Below are 18545 nucleotides of genomic sequence, written 5' to 3' on the forward strand. Positions count from 1 at the left end.
AAAGTGGGGTAAAAGACAAAACCGGGTCTGGAATCAAACCAAAGTGACTGATCTTCATCAGTACATTGCGAGCAGATGAAAATGTCAAATGTTGCTACTATGGACTAAAAATTAGGGGGCAAACAGACCTTGACAGGAATTATTATAAGTAATGGGGAATGTAAAAGCTTTGCCTTTAAATTGAGCTTTTTGAATATCCGCATACTGGATGCATGAAAGCTTCCTTGCGCTACTCTTGATTTACAGTACTACTCTTACTAGATCATAGATCAACATATAATGGGTAAGTTATTCTGAAATTTCAGTAATTGCACAATTTCATTTAGCCTCCGAACTTACTGGCCCGCATTTTGCAGTTGCAATGACGGTGAAACTGTCAGTGTTCGCCGTCATTCCTGTGAAACTGACAGCAAATTCTGATGTCCGCGCATGCAGTTAATCGTGGCAATCCAGAAGTTTCTGTCAGTGATTCCCTGCTCTTCCACAGGGTGCGCTGTTGAAGTCCCCGCAGACGGAAATCTTTATAAATCACTTTAATTGAAGTGCACTTCCTTTTACATTTTAATCGCGTTGTAAAAACACCTGAAAAAGTTAAGCCTTGTTGAATGAGGTGTAACTGGGTTTTTAACAGTGTACTAAGTCATAATTACTGCTGAAAAATCTCTCTGGCCCTGAAAAACTAATTTTATATTTGTGGAATGTCAAATTTCTCCCTTATAATAAAATATCCATAGGTTTTTAATATAGTGAAAAACAATGTTTTTTAAAGTTTGTTTATGATATTTCAGCTTCTACCTTAATCCCATGTGTATGTCCCAATCTTTATTTCGCTCTCTGTAAAATGATTAAAAGGTGAAGGATAATCAGTGTATTTTACTTCCTGGTTTGCTGTCTGTGAGTATTATTCAGTGTGATTGGCTGCTTAGCCTGCTTGATGACATCACTGTTGCTGGATGCTGAAGATCCCCTATAGGTGATGTCAGAATGCAATTTAACATTGGGAAAGGTGAAATCCATACCACAGATCGCTAGATCTTTGAGCGCTGTCACTTCACCGCTGATCGTAAAATCCAGGCCTTTGTTTTTTTCTGCATCAAAATGTTTATGACGTTAAAACAATCATGGATAGCAATAGAACATAAAGGTAAAATAAATGCTTTCTTGTCTGAAAGCATTAATTGTTTGTAATATTTGAATAGTCCAATTTCAGGATGTTTGCAATTATCTAACGAAGGGATGAAAGTTGAGAAGCCAACTGAACTTAAAAATTACAGATTTTTCATGTTGAATTTAAGATTACAAAGATAATAAAGTTGATACCCATTTGTTATCTGAAACATTTAACTCCTTATGTTATTGTGGGTCACAACCATTTATCATATCAGACTGGTTTGCTAACATGGACAATTTAAATAGTATTAGCACCATCTTTCAGTTTGTTAGTTTACTTTGTTTTTGTGCTGATTGTATTGTTCCACAGAATTTCATCAAATTACAATACTTCATGTTCTAGGAGGGGCAGGGTTGACTACTGGTACACTACACACATTACTCATTGCCATTATTAGAAACAATTCTTGTTCTTTCTTTTCAAACAGGAATTCCAATAGTTTCTGACATCACTCTTGAGCCAGAAATTCCATCATATGGCCAGCCTCTTGTTCTTAAGTGTCAAGTAACTAATTTTTCTCCAAGTGTAATCTCAACCAACTGGCTAATGGATGAAAAGCCTGTCCTTAGTGGAGTCAGAAATATCGGCCCTGAGAAGGAAGAAGGTGGATATTATCAGTTACTTTCCCACCTGGAGTTAACACCAACAGCTTTGGATCACAATAAGGAATTTGCCTTTGTAGTGGCACATGAAGCTTTATCCAAAACAGAAATAACAACAGAAAATGCTGGAAATACTCAGCAGGCCAGGCAGCATCCGTGGAGAGAGAAACAGGTTATTAAAAACAGCTATGTTTAACACTTCCAGGTATGCTAAACTGGTGCAAAATCCTAATTTCTCTGGAATCTGTAATATTGAATTATTTAGGTAACAACTGAATTTATCATAGTTATCAACAAAATAATTTTTGAAGACGACAATTTGTGCTTGGATGTGTTTTTCCTATGCCTTTCTATTTATTGTAAATAGACCTAGATGGGTAAACGGACCTGGATAGGAGTAAAATTAATAAAATTACAGGAAAATTAAGAAACTTTGAATTAAGAAAAATAGCCTTTATTTCAACTTTGTAAAACTGGAGCATGGGAGTGTAATTAAATCCCCTACAGTCACTTGCCCTCCCTTGGGTCCTTTAAATTTTAAACCCACCACCATCACATGTGACAGCAATAGTGCACCAATAAGTTAAGGCCTACTACCCAATGTTGCTGTGGTGAAAATGATGAGAAATAGGTTAAAATACCTATTTCTTTGCCTCTTTACAATACTTCTGACCATATTTGGGTGAAAGGATTGGACACCTGATAACTGTCAGTGGGAAATCCTGGAAGTGACAATGTGGGAAGCTGGTGGAATGGCTTCCCAACCAATTTTCTTCTGCCCGCTGGAGTTATGGCAGGGTGCCAGCGTAACTTGAACGGAAATGCGCCCTTCTATGAATTCCTCAAAAAATGCAGTGAAATTAGTCAATCACAACTACTAAATTTCCATCTGTCAGATCAGTGGTAATGATGGGGCTGAATTTTTGGTTTCAGAGGACTGTCATTCAACACGTGTTCATTCAGCACGTGTTCAATCATTATTCCTTGGTTTAGCATGTCAGCTGAGGTAAGGTCCTGGGTGTGGTGCTTGGAGCCATTAGTGAGAGCTGGGTGAGTCATCACCAATTGCTACTAAAACCACCCTTCTGGGTGCAGATGTTTGCCATGCAGAGGTGCTACCTTTTGGGCTCACCCAAAACACAACCTACCTTTTTGTAAACCCATGCTGACTGTCCATGCCTTTCTAACTGTTGAGTAATTTAATCCTGTCTCATGGACTGTATATGTTTACCCATAATCAAGGCAAGACTAATTTCCTGACTCATTCTTTCTTTTTCCCTTTCTTGAACAAGAGTATAACATTTGCAGTTTTCTTGTCAACTTGGAAGATTTCCCATTTCCAAAGATTTTTAGTATTGTTCTTCAGTATTGTGGAATGCATATCATATGGTCTGGATGACATCTATTTTTAGTCTTTTTTTTAATGGTGTCCTTTTGAATATTTAGCTGGAGTTGTGGCTCTTCCACAGCCTCCTCAGGTACTCCTTCGGTCCTACCTTCATCTCTAGTGGTCCCAGCTGTACTGTATGACTATAGTAACTGAGTTTTCCAAATTAAAGAATTCAATTTGCCAAAGTTATCTTAAGTACATTTACTAGAATGTTGAGACAAATTATCAGTCTGCAGAAAATGGCGCTAACTCAATATTTGCATGTTCCATTCTGTTTTAAGGTTCTCCTCCCACTATGTCTGAAATCAGATACGATGCAACCCAACCCATCCAGAGAAAAACAAAGTGGCAACTTTCACTGTTTCACTGACTGATTATGCACCTCAAGAAATTGAAGTTAAGTGGTTCAAAGGAAAGCAACCCTTCATAGGACCAGTGGTTAATACAAAGCCTGAAATTGCTGCAAATGGTCTCTTCTCTTCAGTAACAAAAATAGAATTTGCTCCAGAAGCGTCTGATCAGGGCACAGAAATCGGATGTACGGGTATTCACTCAAACTAAAGAAGTGACGGACTAAAAGATTTATTTGCAATTTTAAGGTAAATATAAGGTTTTGCTGCACCCGTTTTGTCCAAAGGTCAATTTTAGACAGTCCAAGTTTTATTTTAAATTGTTCCTGCAGACAAAACAAACTACATCATTATGCTTTTAAAATTTGGAAATTTAACAAGTACTATTATGAAGCAGGTAGATATTAAAATGAGAAACCCAGCTTTAAATGTTTAGCCCATTTAAAAATGGGATTTTAGTTACCTTTTTGGAATTTTTATTGACCGCTTTTGATTTCAGTGGCTCAGTAGAGAAATGTACCATCTAGTGTTGTAGTGAGCAATTAACATCAGGGGTTCCTAGGTGATGTTCCCTCTAATTTTTATTTTAGGTGCGTGGTCCCTTTAATTGGCTGCGTGACCCATTAAAATGTTTGTGCATGCGCAGTTTCTTCAGTGTAAAAGCTGGTGAGTGGCCTGCGTGGGAATGCCAGACTGCTGCGCAGCTTAACGGGAATGTTGGTCCTAGGTTCAATTTTCAGATTGTGTTGAAAAAGCTGACCTTGGATAAGTTAATTAATGCTATATTTCACCTCCGTATACCCCTGGGTTAGGGAAGGATTCTCGTTGATTACTATCCAGTGGTTCCTACTGGCAAGTGCAAGTGGGGATGTTGGATGAGGACGGGATTACGCCCAGTTGTGATGCTCATCACAGTGGAATTACTCTACTGGCACATCATCTAGCCTCACACATGAGTGGTCACTTGGGTGAGCTGACAGGACTGCAGGTGTTTGTGGAACCATACAATACCAGATGTTACCATTTTCAGGGCAGGAAGAGATGGGTGCAAAAAATGGGGATGAGGAATTGAGTTTCAATCAGAAAAGTGTTAAAAGCCAATTTCATAATGGTATGCAGTCGTCTTTGAAATGAAATATTAAAAAAGGTAGTTCTAGTAAAATTTGAAGAAAAAACAATCATCAGTTTATCATATATCAGATGTGTGACAATGTTTCACTCGTCCAATATGTCAAGTATACCTGATCGTTGTACAGTACGAACCATTAGTAATGCATAGACTACTTGCAAGAACCTATTAACTTAAACTTTACCTTTACTGCTCATCACGTTGAGCATGGAGGATGGAAAGTTTCTCCATCTACAGCAACATCAGATGCAGCACAAAATTCCTTCAAAACTATGTTGTAAACTTCAACTTAACCTCAGAAAGCTCTGCTACCAACATCACTCCCATTTGCTATATTTGTAACTCTTACCAGTAAATAGTTGCCCAATAGTCTCAAATTCTGGTTAATTATATTCTTTGACTTAACACTGACCAGGATTAATGTCCGCACTATTATTTACACCCATCAGAGAACAGAGTTGTTCACCTCCAATATCTGGGCTGGATTTGGTTCCAGGTCCTAGAGATGAAAAGACAATATTAAAGCTCAGTGTCCATTCTAGTTCTTTCTTACTTTTATTGTTGTATACTTATTGATGTTAAGCCAGACCAAATTGAATTTTAAAATTAGCCTTCTAAGAGTCACAGACTAGTTCATCTACATTTTCATAGTGCAGTATCCAAAGTGAGAAAGGAATGACAAAGTAACCGTGGGTAAATTGTTTAATTTTTTTAAATTTTATGTGAAGTTGTGATTCATGAGTAGCCTTATTATTGTACAGTTGATGTTTACTTCGGCCTATGAGTAGTCTTCCTACAAACTGCCAAAATTGGTTGTCAAGAGAAACCTGCCAGAGGTCTTGAGATTGATGATAAAATAATGGCCCGTAATTTCCGGTGGGAGGCTTCCTGCGTGCGGATGCCTCATATCAGGAAAAAAATCTATGCCCTTACCTGAGGGCTCCCGAGGTCCGGACTCTTCCGCTCCTGAGCCTCTCCTGGTGCGCGCGCGCAGAGGCCCAGGTATCCCAGGGACACAGGCGGTTTGCAAGCGTCCCTGGGATCACGTGGGCCAGGCAAGCCAATGGGAGAAGGGAATCCCCCTTCATACTTTTGACAGGTTAGACTTGAATGGGGATCACTGAAAAAAGACATCAAAATATTAAATACATTTTTTTTTAAATCACGTTTTTTAAAATGAGTTAAAATTACATTAAATTCAGTATTTGAAACAAATTTTTAAATTTTTGGAAAAAAAGTTAGTTTTTTATGGGGCTAAAAATAAACTTATCTTTTTAAAGTATTTTTAAATTAGAAATGAGTTGAAATTTTTTTTTTTTTTGGACTTTTTTAAAACTCTTATGCTGGTAAAAGCAGACCGTACGTCTGCTTTTACCAGGCATAAGATTTTTAAAGGTTTTCAGCGGGCGGAGGTTCTGCAAAAAGCGGAACTCTCCACCCACAGAGGCCCTTCTCCAGGGCAGGTGGATGATCTGTCGAGGATTCTTGACAGATCGGAAGTGCCGGTTTTCAGCACATGCGCTTCGCATGCCTGAAACCAGCACTTGCGAGGCCCCTATGTATACAAAATGTTAGATTAATAGTATAGTAGCATTTGTTTAAAAAAAATCAACTCATAGACTATTTTGAGATGGAGAAAATGTCTTGATGGATGGTATTAGTGGCATCCAAGTTTTTATGATGGTGTTATCTGACTTCCATCCAATGTGTCATTTTTGCTGGATGCTGTGAAGAAAATGCTGAAATTGTGCTGCTAATTATTTTACTTTTGCTGCAATGGATTACTTTCAGAAATCTTGCATTACTTGTATCATCAGTAAAGAGGTTCTAATAGAAACCATTTCATAAGACCAACTGTTACCGTCTTGAGTTTGGCACATTTCAGCATTTTTTTTGTGTTTAGTGAGCTTGTTGGGCTCTCCATGGACTCTTGTTAGACTGCAGACTAACTTCAGCCAGACCAGCACTGTGATGCATCAATATTGGTTCACAGTGCATCCACAGAACTCCAGTCCCCCAGCGGCTAATTTCAATGTTGAGTTTGTGAATTGGAGCATCAGCTTTGTTCTAACATATAAAAAGGTTGTATACAAAGTTTTAAACCCTAGGAATTTTCATAATGAGGCTTTTTAGTGGACTGCAATTCTCTCACGGCCAATGCAATTTCAAAGCACTGATAGCTTCTTGGAGATTTTACACCACTTGTAACCCAGTTACGCTGCTACTTTTTGCTTTGACACCTGGAACTTTACATCAGCGTGATCCAAACACTTAAGTTGTTATGGGTTTATGGGTAATGATCAAACCAACCAGGTCTCACTTTGCCTCAGCCAGTAGTATTTTTACATATGACTTGAGTTGTGATTTCAAGCCCCATCCTGGACTTGATGAATAACCTAGGCTGACAGTTCAGTGTAGAACTACTACTATGTCTTTCGTATGATAGCAAAGCAAATCAGATGTCAATATCTAAGTCAGATATGCAGGCCAAAGCTTCCGGTGTAACAGCGTGGATATCTTGTAGGCTGCCTGTGAATTTCCTCTGAGGGGAGTGCTCAATGATGTGTTCCAGGGTCTGATTAGGAGCTCCACCGTCGCATGATGGGGATGCTTTAATCTTCCATCAATGGAGAAGGTGGCAGCATCAACCATGACCTGTTCTGAGGCGGTTGATGGTTGTCCACTGTTTGCGAGAAAAGTTTGATCCTTCAGGTTGTACTGTGTGATCCTCTACAAGGAATGCATTCCGTATGTCACAGTTCTTCCAAGCATTTTGCCATCTGTCATCAAGGCTGAGGGGAGATTGCTGAAGGGCTTCGGCGATGGTCCAAAATGGCTGCCTAGATTTGAGATGGATTGGTGGTAGGTTGTTCAAGTCGGCCTGGATCAGCATGTCTCCACTGGTGTAGCAGTTGTATTCTCTGGAGACTGCATATTCGTGGCGTAGGTGTGGTGGTTCGATGTTTGCAAGCACGGGCAGCCAAGGTTTTGGTGAAGGGGTTTGTATTATTATAGATGCCATTGCTTGGATGGGACATTAAACCATCTGTCTGTTTAAATGGGCATAAAAGATCCCTTGGCACTATTTGAAGAATAGGGAGTTCTCCCAGTGCCCTTGCCAGCATTTCTCCCTCGGCCTACAGCACCGAAACAGGTTAATAGGTCGTTTATCAAATTTACTGTTTTCGAGATCTTACTGTGTGCAAATAGCCACATAACCACACATTGCTTTTTTTTTAAAGTAAATCATTGGACGTGAACTACTTTGGTATGTCTCTGGACATCATAAGGCACTACATAAATACAAGTTATTTCTCAATAAGAGGCTAAACTTTCTATCCATTGATCAGGTACAATAGTGGGTAGAGTTTTATCATTAAAACAAGGAAACTTGTTAAATATTTGAGAAGGATGAAGGAGAGGATTAAGGCGTTTAATTGGATTTTAGCACATCCTCAAAAGCTGAATTTGATGTGCATAAAACTCAAAATATCCAAGAAGCAGTTTTAGATTTGTAATGTATTTTCAGTTCTCCATTTGTACACCAAGTTTAATAATATACTTTGTTATATTTCAGGACTGACTTTAGAAATAGAATTCAGTATGTATTTTCTGTCCTGCATTTTCAGACAGATGTCTGCTCCTCTTCTTGCAACCTCAGACCGGGAAGAAACCAGGCCCATTGGAACAGAAGATTAAAAAATGAGAAGAGTTTAGTAGCACAAGAATTGATCTGCAGTTGAGCAAACCCAAGACATTTCAATTGGCATACTGAACCAGAAGGTAGACCAACTGCTGGTCACTGCCAGAATGAGTCTGAACCATACCCCAGGAACTTCTACACATCTGTTGACAGATTGTTGTAATACTATTTAACTTGTAGAGTCAATATAGATGGACGTAAGCCAGCAAGCTGACTCAACTCCATTAGACACGGGTGGGAAATTGCCCCAGAGCTGCTTCACCAGTTCTCTGCTGCTCCCTGCCACTTTTTGGACTTCTGCCAAGAAGGAGGTATACAATATATGGGTGGGTGCATCAAAATCATCATCTGACATCAATGTTGTTCTTTGTGCCATATTGTTTCTATGGCAGCTTCGAGGCCATTTAAAATTTAAATGCCTCAATTTCTTATAGATCTAAGTGCCAAATTCTGGAAAAAAAATGACCGTTTTTGTATAGAAGCCAAAAAATTGCCAGATAAATAGAGGCCTGCTGAAGCCAATCTCTGCCCCACACTAGGCAGACTCCCCAATGGAGTTAGTGGAGCTTGCCAGAAATATTTAAAGGAACTGGAAAATTAGCCGAGGTCTGGGACGCATCTTTCTGGTGGGCAGAAGTCCCACCATGCTGAGGATGCACCCCAATTCTGCTAAAATTGAATATCTAGGCCATAGTGTCGAATGTGTTAATTAATCAAGTCCTAGATCGTAGTGCATCAGATCATGTCCTTGATGTCTCTAAGGTTAATTATGGCTCAAGTCTGATTAGTGCTGTAATCCACTTTCCATTATTGTAATTTTTTTTTATGTCCCTTATTTTAATCCTTTTTTAATATTGCGGTGACTTGCAACCAAAATTGGAATTTAACTGCAAAAGTAACTCCAGACATAATCCAAAATATTTCCTGCAGCACCCACGGGTATTAAGACTTCATGTTGGTTAATGCAATAATTGGTGGTAACTACAAAATGCTCCAGATTCTCCAGTCTGAAACTTAAGGCCATAAAAGGCAGCGCAGCACAGCGGCACTCGTTTAGTTTTATTTTAAATTTACCCCATTTCCATTGGGTTCCATTCCTGTAACCTTAATGTAATACCCGAGTACCACTGGCAGAAAATGTAATATATCTTCTGAGACTGTAAAATTGTTGCAATAGAATCCATCTTTTTCCAGTGAGGACAAGTAAGAAAATTCTCGCCTTCAATTCTTTTTTGCGTTTAATATCCCCTTCTTGAATCGTGACCTAAAATAGATTGTAAATAATAACTCCATGTAAATAATAAGACTCCATGTCTGACTACCCTATCAGTAAGAGATAAAAAAAAACAACTGTAAATGCTGAAAATTCTCTTAGATGCTGATCAATCTATCATGTATTTCTCTCATTTCCAGTTTTAATTATGCTAACGTTTTATTCCAGTCTACCCAAAATACTGCTCTAGTTAATGTTGCAGTGTTTCCCGTATCATGTTTATAAACTGCTGAATTGTTACTGGATTTTTTTTTTTACTGTATATGGATGTTAAATACAAAATTATGGCATTTGTCACGCAAGATTATTTTTAATTAAATGAGTGATTGTATTGCATTGTGCTAAAATATAAAAGCAGTATATAAATAGTGATTCGTAATAAAATATATACCACTGAATAATATTCTGTTTGCTTCTTTATTGACAAATACCTTCTTTACAATTGCTTATAAGTGCCTCCAGAGCCATTTCAGTTATGTTACTTTGAACTGTCCTGGGAGACACTGAAAATTGGGTAAACTTGTTACTCTTATGTTTTTCCTAAAGTAAGGCAGCCAAAACTGGACACAATATTCTAATTATGGTTTATTCAATGTCTTGTATGGATTTAGGATCAACTCTGCTTTTTATGCTACATCCTATTTATAAAACCTTTCCACTTTTTATTACAGCTATGTTGACTTGGCTTCCCATTTCGAACAATTTGTTTATCCCTAAGATTCTCCACTATATTCCTTTTTAAAGTTTTACCACTTTGTATATATTTCTTCACATTTCTCATTAAATTAACTCGAGTTCCCCAAGGGGATCTATCTCATCTTTCTCATCTGCATGCTACCCTTTGGCGACATCATATGAAGTTAGATTCCACAAGCACACTGATAAAACACAGCTCTACCACGCCACCTCTTGATCCCTCCACTGGCTCTGTGTTGACATCCAGTCCTCTTTGGCCCCCACCACAAACTGAGTACCTTTACCACTGAATCCATCCCCTCTCCTGCAACTGTCCCACATAGAAACAGACTGTTCATAACCTCTGTGCCTTATTTTACCCCCAGTTGGGCTTCAGACCCCATATCCTCTCCATCATTAAGGAGTGCCTACTTCCACCTCGAACATTGCCTGCTTCAGTCCATCTGCTGCTGAATCCCTCATTTATGCTAGTGTCACCTCCAGTCTTAGCTATTCCAATGCTCGCCTGGCTGGCCGCCTATCCAGCACCCTCAATAAATTTCAGGTCATCCAAAGGTCTGCTGCCTGTATCCTAGTCTGCACCAAGTCCCCCTCACCCATCACTCATGTGCTCTGACATACTTTGAGTCCTGGTCCCCCAATGCCTTCAATTTAAAATTCTCATCATCAAATGTTGGTCATATCCCATCATGATGCCCCCCTCTCTATCTCTCTATATCCTGCTCCAGCCCTACAACCCTCCTAGGACTGTGTTCCAACGACTCTGGCCTCTAAGCTTTCTCCAGTTCCTTCGCCCCACTATTAGCAGCTGTGCCTTCAGCTGTTTGGGCCCTAAGCTCTGAATGCCCTCCCTAAATATCTTCACCTCCCTAAACCGCTTCAACTCCCTCTCCTCCTTTAAGACCCTCCTTAAAACCCAGTGATTTTACCAAGCTTTTAGTCACCCCTTCTACGATCTTGTTTTTTTGGGTTGGTGTCCATTTTTGTCTGACTATACTTTTGTGAAGTGCCTTGGACCATTTTCCTACGTTAAAGGTGTTATATAAATGCAAGTTACTGTAAATTTCATCTGACATCTATCTTCAAAATGTACTAACTTGTTTAAGTCCTGTAGTCGCCAATAGTCCTCTTCGCAGTTGCCCATGCATTGTATTTTATGTTTGCAATTTCCGTTATCAAGCCCCCATACCTAAATCCAGATCATTTATATGGATTAGGAACCATGTCCCCAACACTGATCCCGAGGGGATAACCACTGTTTACATCCCTCCAATCCAAGAACTTCCATCAACAACTGCTTTGTTTTCTGTCCTGGAACCAACTTCCTATCCCTGCTTTCACATTCTCTTTAATATTGTGTCAGCCTTGTATGTAGCACCTTATTAAATGCCTTTTGAGAATCTATATACACAACATCCACTACATTTCCTTTATCAATATATACTGTATTTCCTCAACGAGCTCTTTTAAAGTTGTCAGAAAGTGACTGGCCTTTTCTAAATCCATATTCATTACAGCTGAAAAAAATAAGTAGCAAAATGTTTCCATAAAATCCTTTACCATTCTGGTTGCCATTTTATACAAAGCATATAGAGGCACTGGAGAGGGTGCAAAAAAGATTTACAAGGATAACACCAGAAATGCAAGGGTATATGTGTCAGGAAAGGACGAACAGGCTGGGTCTCTTGTAAAGAGATGGCTGAGGGGTGACCTAATAGAGGTCTTTAAAATTATGAAAGGGTTTGATAAGAGTAGATAGAGAGTGTTTCCACTTGTGGGGAAGAGCAAAACTAGTGGGCATCAATATAAGATAGTCACCAAGAAATCAAATAGGGACTTCAGAAGGAACTTTTTTACCCAGAGAGTGGTGAGAGTGGAACTCGCTACCACAGGGAGTAGCTGAAGAGAATAGTATAGATGCATTTAAGGGGCAGCTAGATAAGCATAGGAGGGAGAAGGGAATAGAGGGTTATGCTGACAGATGAGGAAAGACTGGAGGAGGCTCGAGTGGAGCATAAACGCTGGCATAGACTGGTTGGGCTGAATGGCCTGTTTCTGTGCTGTAAATCCTAGGTCAATCTCAATCTTCAATCTTAGGCAGTCCCGAGGATGACTTGCTTCCACATTAAAAATGAGTTCGCAGGTGACTGATGTGTCCAATGCGGGACCTACAGTCTCTGTCACAGGTGGGGCAGACGGTGGTTGAGGGGACGGGTGGGTGGGGTGCTTGGGTTGACGTGCGCTCCTTGCGCTGCCTGCGCTTGGCTTCCGCTTGCTCCCGGCGAAGAGACTTGAGGTGTTCGGCGCCTTCTGGGATGCTTCTCCTAGGTAATGTAAAATGTACTTACAGATTTGTCAATTTAAAGCAAAAGTTATAAAATCAGCACCAGTAAATCAAACATCATAGTATTTAGGGGTTCCCTTTCAGGTACTTCCTCCTTTTCAAAAACTGGTGTCATCACCCCCACTTTAAAAAAACCAACCTTGCTTCCTCTGCCCATCGAACACAATGTCAATCTCAAACTCAAATTTCTTTCCACGGATATTGCCTGACCTGAGTTTTTCCAGCATTTTCTGTTATTTTCAACCTAGAGATTGTTGGCAGCGCCCTCCAGCGGCAGGGATCGGCCGGTGTGAACGCGCACCTCCGCTGCTGGTGAAAGGGAAACGGGCGAAGGGGAGGCTGTGGATGCTTCTCGGTCAGAGCGGGAGAAACTCGGGGCCCAGAGAGAGGGACAGAGGCTGGAGCCGGAGTCATGGGCCGGAGTGGGAACTCGCTGCCGCTCCTGGTGCCGGTGGTGGTCGCGTTGGTCGCTCTGATGCCGCTTTTAGGTAAAGTGCGAGGGGCGGGGCGCGGCCTATTGGCCACTTTTGATCCTGGGCCCGGAGATCGGGAACCACTTTCTCACGGGGGTGGGGTTGTGCTTCGGCTCGGTGGATTCCCGGGGTTGGTCGATGAAATTGAAGCAGCCGGGGCTAAAGTGAAAGTGACAACTAACAAGCCCACTCCACATTCCCAGCCTCTTGTTAGACTTCCAGCCCAGGAGGCCATACCGCCCACCGTGCCTGGGGGTAGAGCTATCCAATCAATCCCACTCTCCGCTCTTCCCCCACAGCCCTGCAACATTTTCCACCAAGTATTTATCCCATTCTCATTAGAAAGTTATTATTGTCGCGATTCAGGCAGTACCTCCCAGATCATAGCAACTCGCTGCGTTAATTTTTATTTTCCTCAATTCACCCCTGGTTCTTTTGCCATTTATCTTAAATCTGTATCCTCTGGTTACTGACCCTTATGCCATTGGAAACAGTTTACTCGATCAAAACCCTTCATGATTTTGAACATAACGAATCTCCCCCAACCTCTCAGTCCCCCAACCCCACACAGCCCGCTTCTACCTCATTCCCAAAATCCACAAACAGGACTGCCCTGGTAGACCCATCGTTTCAGCCTGTTCTTGCCCCACAGAACTGATTTCTTCCTATCTTGACTTTTTTTTCCTACCCTTGTCCAGTCTGTTCCTACCTACATCCGCGACTTTTATGACACCCTTTGCCACTTTCCAGTTTCCTGGCCCTAACCGTCTCCTTTTCACTATGGACGTCCAATCCCTCTACACCTCCATCCCCCACCAGGACGGCCTGAGGGTGCTCCGCTTCTTCCTTGAATGGAGGCCCAACCAGTCCCCATCCTTCACCACCCTCCTCTGCCTGGCTGAACTTGTTCTCACATTGAACAGCTTCTCTTTTGACTCCACTCACTATCTCCAAATAAAAGGTGTTGTTATGGGAATCCTTATGGGTCCTAGCTGTGCCTGCCTTTTTGTGGGATACCTGGAACATTCTTTGTTCCAGTCCTACTCAGGTTCCCTCCCTCACCTCTTTTTCCAGTATATTGATGCTCTCGCCCTGAACTGGAAAATTTCATCAACTTTGCTTCCAATTTCTATCCTTCCCTCGCCTTCACATGGTCCATCTCTGAGTCTTCCCTTCCCTTCCTCAACTTCTTTGTCTCCTTTTCTGGGGATAGACTATCAACCAATATCCACTATAAGTCCACTGACTCCTACAGCTACCTTGACTACGCTTCCTCCCACCCTGCTTCTTGTAAGGACTCTATTCCATTCTCCGTCTCTGTCGCATCTGTTCCGACGATGCCAACTTCCATACCAGTGCTTCCGATATGTCTTCCTTTTACCTCAACCGAGGATTCCCACCTACCATGGTTGACATAGCCCTTGACCATGTCCGTTCCATTGCCCGCTTTCACCCCTTCCCCTCCCTCCCAGAACCACGATAGGGTTCCCCTTGTCCTCCTCTTTCACCCCACCAGCATCCACATTCAACGGACCATCCTCCGCCATTTCCGCCACCTCCAACGTGATCCCACCACCAAACACATTTTCCCCTCCCTTCCCCTTTCTGCATTCCGAAGGGACCGTTCCCTCCACGACACCCTGGTCCACTCCCCTATCGCCCCAAACACCGACTCCCCTTCCCATGGCACCTTCCCATGCAAGCGCAGGAGATGCAACACCTGCCCTTTTACCTCCTACCTTCCCACCGTCCAGGGCCCCAAACACTCCTTCCATGTGAACCAGCGATTTACTTGTATTTCTTTCAATTTCGTACACTGTATTCACTGCTCATGATGCGGTCTCCTCTACATTGGCAGATTGGGTGACGCTTTGCGGAACAACTCCGTTCAGTCCTCAAGCGTAACCCTGAGCTTCTGGTCGGCTGTCATTTCAATTCTCTGGACCACTCCCACTCTGACCTCTCTGTCCTCGGCCTCCTACACTGTTCCAATGAAGCTCAACGTAAGCTCAAGGAACAGCACCGTCTCTTTCTATTAGGCACTTTACAGCCTTCCGGGCTCGAGTTCAACAATTTCAGATCCTAACCTCTGCCCCCATTTTTTTGGACAGCAGCTGTTGCTGGTGATTCTGATAGTCCCATTTACACCTCCTCTGGATCCATCTTATGTTTTTTTACTAGTCCCACTATCATCTTCTTTTGCTGTGCACCATCATCCCTTTTGTCATTTAATCTCTTCTGCCATCCACACTATCACAGGCCTTCCATTTTCTTTCCTCCCCTCCCTCCTTTCCCTGCCTCTGTACTTGCTGAAAACCTGTTCCAGCTCTAACCTTTTCCAGTTCTGACGAAAGATGATCGACCGGAAACGTTAACTCTGTATCTCTCTCCACAGATGCTGCCTGACCTGCTGAGTATTTTCAGCATTTTCTGCTTTTACTCCCCTTAACCTCCACTCTAAGGAGAACAACCCCAGTTTCTCGAGTCTCTCCTCAAAACTGAAGTTCCTGACCTCTGGTACCATTCTGGTAAATCTCTATTGCACCCTCTCCAAGGCCTGGACATCCAATCTAAAGTGGTGCCCAGAATTGGTCACAATACTCCAGCTGGGGCCGAACCAGTGTTTTATCCACTCGCTCTCTCTCCCTCTCTATCACTTCTCTCCCTTCCATCTCTCTATTTTCCCTCTCTCTCTCTATTCCCTGCGCTCTCTCTATTCCCCGCGCTCTCTCTCTCTATTCCCCGCGCTCTCTCTATTCCCCGCGCTCTCTCTCCTCCCCGCTCTCTCTCTCTCTCTCTCTTCCCCGCACTCTCTCTCTCTTCCCCGCTCTCTCTCTCTCTCTCTTCCCCGCTCTCTCTCTTCCCCGCTCTCTCTCTCGCTCTTCCCCGCTCTCTCTCTCGCTCTTCCCCGCTCTCTCTCTCGCTCTTCCCCGCTCTCTCTCGCTCTTCCCCGCTCTCTCTCGCTCTTCCCCGCTCTCTCTCGCTCTTCCCCGCTCTCTCTCGCTCTTCCCCGCTCTCTCTCTCGCTCTTCCCCGCTCTCTCTCGCTCTTCCCCGCTCTCTCTCGCTCTTCCCCGCTCTCTCTCTCGCTCTTCCCCGCTCTCTCTCGCTCTTCCCCGCTCTCTCTCGCTCTTCCCCGCTCTCTCTCGCTCTTCCCCGCTCTCTCTCGCTCTTCCCCGCTCGCTCTCGCTCTTCTCCGCTCGCTCTCTCTCTTCCCCGCGCTCTCTCTCTCTCTTCCCCGCGCTCTCTCTCTCTCTCTTCCCCGCGCTCTCTCTCTCTCTTCCCCGCGCTCTCTCTCTTCCCCGCGCGCTCTCTCTCTCTTCCCCGCGCGCTCTCTCTCTCTTCCCCGCTCTCTCTCTCTCTTCCCCGCTCTCTCTCTCTCTCTCTTCCCCGCTCTCTCTCTCTCTCTTCCCCGCGCTCTCTCTCTTCCCCGCGCTCTCTCTCTTCCCCGCGCTCTCTCTCTCTCTTCCCCGCGCTCTCTCTCTTCCCCGCGCTCTCTCTCTTCCCCGCGCGCCCTCTCTCTTCCCCGCGCGCCCTCTCTCTCTTCCCCGCGCTCTCTCTCTCTCTTCCCCACTCTCTCTCTCTTCCCCGCGCTCTCTCTCTTCCCCGCTCTCTCTCTCTTCCCCGCTCTCTCTCTCTCTCTCTCTCTCCCCGCTCTCTCTCTCTCTCTCTCCCCCGCTCTCTCTCTCTCTCCCCGCTCTCTCTCTCTCTCTCCCCCGCTCTCTCTCTCTCCCCCGCTCTCTCTCTCTCTCTTCCCCGCTCTCTCTCTCTCTTCCCCGCTCTCTCTCTCTCTCTTCCCCGCTCTCTCTCTCTCTTCCCCGCTCTCTCTCTTCCCCGCTCTCTCTCTTCCCCGCTCTCTCTCAGTTCAGTTCAGTTCAAATGCTTTATTGGCATGAAAGTTTACAGAGAACCATATTGCCAAAGCTTACATAGCAAAAAGGTACAGTTTTCCAACATTCTGTAGGTGTCAATCGATTTGACATTTGTTGGGTACATACAATATTACTTTTAAACAATATTAGTTTTAAACAGTCTTTGTACTTCATTTGGTACGTTCAATATTAATTTTAAACAGTCTTAATTTTAAACAGTTCTCAGGTTGTGACATGTTGTTACATATTTGGCCCCTAGGTATGGTCTGTCTCCTTCTCCTAGGACTAATCTCAATTTTGACAGGTCATCCAATTCCTTGAAATCTGGGGTTGTTTGGCTTAGCTTGTTGAATAATATGTTTCTTGATGTGTTGAATTTTTCGCATTTTAGGAGGAAATGCATCTCTGTTTCAACCTCGCCGGCCAGACATTGATCGCATATTCTATTCTCTCTAGGCTGCCAGGATTTCTTGTATCTGCCTTTTTCAATTTCCAGTTGGTGGTCGCTTAGTCTGTACCTGGTGAGGGTCTGTCTCTGTTTTGTGTCTCTGATGGTCGTGAGGTAGTCTGCCAGTTTATATTCTCTTTTTAGGGCCCGGTAACATTCTAATCTGCTTTGGCTTTCGGTTATTTTGTTCCAATGTTCCAGGTAGGTTTCTTTGCATTTTTTAATGATTTGGTTCACTCGGATTGGTGTTTGGACGGCTGTGTTGGTCTGGGGCTGGTCAGGGTCCGGCTGAGTACTTAGTTTCAGTAGCAGCTGACTCAGGGGACTTTTTTCTGGGTTTAGCTCTTGGGTCTGAAAGGCTTTGAAATGAAGGGTGTCTGGGGAGCTAGATTTGAGGTGATTTAGGAAGTTTAGTGCTCGTTTTTGGATGTTTATTATCAGTGGGTATCTGCCTAGTTCGGCTCTGCATGCATGCTCTCTCTCTCTTTCCCCGCTCTCTCTATCTCTCTTCCCCGCTCTCTCTCTCTCTCTCTCTCTTCCCCGCTCTCTCTCTCTTCCCCGCTCTCTCTCTCTCTCTCTTCCCCGCTCTCTCTCTCTCTCTTCCCCGCGCTCTCTCTCTTCCCCGCGCTCTCTCTCTCTCTTCCCCGCGCGCTCTCTCTTCCCCGCGCACCCTCTCTCTTCCCCGCGCGCCCTCTCTCTCTTCCCCGCGCGCTCTCTCTCTCTCTTCCCCACTCTCTCTCTCTCTCTTCCCCGCGCTCTCTCTCTTCCCCGCTCTCTCTCTCTTCCCCGCTCTCTCTCTCTCTCTCTCTCTCTCTCCCCCGCTCTCTCTCTCTCTCTCCCTCCTGCTCTCTCTCTCTCTCTCTCCCCGCTCTCTCTCTCTCTCTCCCCCGCTCTCTCTCTCTCTCTTCCCCGCTCTCTCTCTCTCTTCCCCGCTCTCTCTCTCTCTCTTCCCCGCTCTCTCTCTCTCTTCCCCGCTCTCTCTCTTCCCCGCTCTCTCTCAGTTCAGTTCAGTTCAAATGCTTTATTGGCATGAAAGTTTACAGAGAACCATATTGCCAAAGCTTACATAGCAAAAAGGTACAGTTTTCCAACATTC

General features: G+C 43.5%; 1 pseudogene across 1 annotated transcript in view; it reads left to right on the forward strand.

The window, feature by feature from the left end:
- LOC147080703 (uncharacterized) overlaps positions 1-10019 on the forward strand; it is a 28691-nt pseudogene extending 18672 nt beyond the window's left edge. Inside the window, exons 4-6 of the transcript XR_015077130.1 lie at positions 1599-1978; positions 3445-3762; positions 8272-10019. The product of XR_015077130.1 is annotated as an uncharacterized LOC147080703 (transcript). The remainder of the gene's footprint in view (positions 1-1598; positions 1979-3444; positions 3763-8271) is intronic.
- Positions 10020-18545: the final 8526 nt, after the last annotated feature.

This window comes from Somniosus microcephalus, unplaced genomic scaffold (assembly GCF_052327205.1).
Source record: "Somniosus microcephalus isolate GS21.2 unplaced genomic scaffold, FLI_Smic_1.0 scaffold1206, whole genome shotgun sequence".
In the NCBI taxonomy this organism is placed as follows: domain Eukaryota; kingdom Metazoa; phylum Chordata; class Chondrichthyes; order Squaliformes; family Somniosidae; genus Somniosus; species Somniosus microcephalus.